Source organism: Labrus mixtus, chromosome 6, assembly GCF_963584025.1.
Source record: "Labrus mixtus chromosome 6, fLabMix1.1, whole genome shotgun sequence".
In the NCBI taxonomy this organism is placed as follows: domain Eukaryota; kingdom Metazoa; phylum Chordata; class Actinopteri; order Labriformes; family Labridae; genus Labrus; species Labrus mixtus.
In genome coordinates, this window is record NC_083617.1 from 32,529,874 (window position 1) to 32,532,373 (window position 2,500).

Here is a 2,500-nt window from a genome sequence, read left to right on the forward strand (position 1 = left end):
TGTGGACATGTGAATATGTCTCTCTATGATAAAAAAAACATATGATCAAAAAAATAAAAAAGCTTACAGCATCTGGTATTCCCAGGCGGTCTCCCATTCAAGTACTAACCAGGCCCGACCCTGCTTAGCTTCCGAGATGGGACGAGATCGGGCGTGTTAAGGGTGGTATGGCCGTAAGCCATTATTGTGTGCAGAGAGGGGCCTTTTAAAGATGTTATGCCCTTGATTCTGGCTGAATTTTTGGACATGTGAATATGTCTCTATATGATAAAAAAAAAAACATATGATCAAAAAAATGAAAAAGCTTACAGCACCTGGTATTCCCAGGCGGTCTCCCATCCAAGTACTAACCAGGCCCGACCCTGATTAGCTTCCGAGATCGGACGTGTTCAGGGTGGTATGGCTGTAAGCCATTATTGTATGCAGAAAGGGGCCTTTTAAAGATGTCATGCCCTTGATTCTGGCAAAATTTTTGGACATGTGAATATGTCTGTATATGACAAAAAAAAATCATATGATCAAAAAAAATGAAAAAGCTTACAGCACCTGGTATTCCCAGGCGGTCTCCCATCCAAGTACTAACCAGGCCCTATCCTGCTTAGCTTCCGAGATCGGACAAGATCGGGCGTGTTCAGGGTGGTATGGCCGTAAGCCATTATTGTGTGCAGAAAGGGGCCTTTTAAAGATGTTATGCCCTTGATTCTGGCTGAATTTTTGGACATGTGAATATGTCTCTATATGATAAAAAAAAACATATGATCAAACAAAATGAAAAAGCTTACAGCACCTGGTATTCCCAGGCGGTCTCCCATCCAAGTACTAACCAGGCCCGACCCTGCTTAGCTTCTGAGATCGGACGAGATCGGGCGTGTTCAGGGTGGTATGGCCGTAAGCCATTATTGTGTGCAGAAAGGGGCCTTTTAAAGATGTCATGCCCTTGATTCTGGCTGAATTTTTGGACATGTGAATATGTCTCTATATGATAAAAAAAAACATATGATCAAAAAAATGAAAAAGCTTACAGCACCTGGTATTCCCAGGCGGTCTCCCATCCAAGTACTAACCAGGCCCGACCCTGCATAGCTTCCTAGATCGGACGAGATCTGGCGTGTTCAGGGTGGTATGGCCGTAAGCCATTATTGTGTGCAGAAAGGGGCCTTTTAAAGATGTCATGCCCTTGATTCTGGCTAAATTTTTGGACATGTGAATATGTCTCTATATGATAAAAAAAAAACATATGATCAAAAAAATGAAAAAGCTTATAGCACCTGGTATTCCCAGGCGGTCTCCCATCCAAGTACTAACCAGGCCCGACCCTGCTTAGCTTCCGAGATCAGACGAGATCGGGCGTGTTCAGGGTGGTATGGCCATAAGTCATTATTGTGTGCAGACAGGGGCCTTTTAAAGATGTCATGCCCTTGATTCTGGCTGAATTTTTGGACATGTGAATATGTCTCTATATGATAAAAAAAAAAACATATGATCAAAAAAATGAAAAAGCTTACAGCACCTGGTATTCCCAGGCGGTCTCCCATCCAAGTACTAACCAGGCCCAACCCTGCTTAGCTTCCAAGATCTGACGAGTTCAGGGTGGTATGGCCGTAAGCCATTATTGTGTGCAGAAAGGGGCCTTTTAAAGATGTCATGCCCTTGATTCTGGCTGAATTTTTGGACATGTGAATATGTCTCTATATGATAAAAAAAAACATATCATCAAAAAAAAAGCTTACAGCACCTGGTATTCCCAGGCGGTCTCCCATCCAAGTACTAACCAGGCCCGACCCTGCTCAGCTTCCGAGATCAGACGAGAACGGGCGTGTTCAGGACGGTATGGCCATAAGCTGTTATTGTGTGCAGAAAGGGGCCTTTTAAAGATGTCATGCCCTTGATTCTGGCTGAATTTTTGGACATGTGAATATGTCTCTATATGATAAAAAAAAAAACGTATGATCAAAAAAATGAAAAAGCTTACAGCACCTGGTATTACCAGGCAGTCTCCCATCCAACTAGTAACCAGGCCCGACCCTGCTTAGCTTCCAAGATTGGATGAGTTCAGGGTTGTATGGCCGTAAGCCATTATTGTGTGCAGAAAGGGGCCTTTTAAAGATGTCATGCCCTTGATTCTGGCTGAATTTTAGGACATGTGAATATGTCTCTATATGATAAAAAAAAACATATGATCAAAAAAATGAAAAAGCTTACAGCACCTGGTATTCCCAGGCGGTCTCCCATTCAAGTATTAAACAGGCCCCACCCTGCTTAGCTTCCAAGATCGGACGAGTTCAGGGTGGTATGGCCATAAGCCATTATTGTGTGCAGAAAGGGGCCTTTTAAAGATGTCATGCTCTTGATTCTGGCTGAATTTTTGGACATGTGAATATGTCTCTATATGATAAAAAAAAAAACATATGATCAAAAAAATGAAGAAGCTTACAGCACCTGGTATTCCCAGGCTGTCTCCCATCGAAGTACTAACCTGGCCCGACCCTGCTTACCTTCT

At 43.0% G+C, this 2,500-nt stretch overlaps 6 non-coding genes and 5 pseudogenes across 6 annotated transcripts; all 11 read right to left on the reverse strand.

The window, feature by feature from the left end:
• Positions 1-60: 60 nt before the first annotated feature.
• LOC132976552 (5S ribosomal RNA) lies at positions 61-179 on the reverse strand. Its single transcript, XR_009673687.1, has one exon. It is a non-coding gene; the product is annotated as a 5S ribosomal RNA (ribosomal RNA).
• Positions 180-302: 123 nt separating this feature from the next.
• On the reverse strand, positions 303-411 carry LOC132976645 (5S ribosomal RNA; annotated as a pseudogene).
• Positions 412-534: 123 nt separating this feature from the next.
• On the reverse strand, positions 535-653 carry LOC132976390 (5S ribosomal RNA). Its single transcript, XR_009673533.1, has one exon. It is a non-coding gene; the product is annotated as a 5S ribosomal RNA (ribosomal RNA).
• A 122-nt stretch (positions 654-775) lies between these two features.
• LOC132976285 (5S ribosomal RNA) lies at positions 776-894 on the reverse strand. The gene has a single exon (XR_009673433.1). It is a non-coding gene; the product is annotated as a 5S ribosomal RNA (ribosomal RNA).
• Positions 895-1,015: 121 nt separating this feature from the next.
• LOC132976536 (5S ribosomal RNA) lies at positions 1,016-1,134 on the reverse strand. The gene has a single exon (XR_009673673.1). It is a non-coding gene; the product is annotated as a 5S ribosomal RNA (ribosomal RNA).
• A 122-nt stretch (positions 1,135-1,256) lies between these two features.
• On the reverse strand, positions 1,257-1,375 carry LOC132976316 (5S ribosomal RNA). Its single transcript, XR_009673463.1, has one exon. It is a non-coding gene; the product is annotated as a 5S ribosomal RNA (ribosomal RNA).
• Positions 1,376-1,498: 123 nt separating this feature from the next.
• Positions 1,499-1,607, reverse strand: LOC132976726 (5S ribosomal RNA; annotated as a pseudogene).
• A 116-nt stretch (positions 1,608-1,723) lies between these two features.
• Positions 1,724-1,842, reverse strand: LOC132976527 (5S ribosomal RNA). Its single transcript, XR_009673665.1, has one exon. It is a non-coding gene; the product is annotated as a 5S ribosomal RNA (ribosomal RNA).
• A 123-nt stretch (positions 1,843-1,965) lies between these two features.
• On the reverse strand, positions 1,966-2,074 carry LOC132976199 (5S ribosomal RNA; annotated as a pseudogene).
• A 121-nt stretch (positions 2,075-2,195) lies between these two features.
• LOC132976163 (5S ribosomal RNA) lies at positions 2,196-2,304 on the reverse strand (annotated as a pseudogene).
• Positions 2,305-2,427: 123 nt separating this feature from the next.
• LOC132976180 (5S ribosomal RNA) overlaps positions 2,428-2,500 on the reverse strand; it is a 109-nt pseudogene continuing 36 nt past the window's right edge.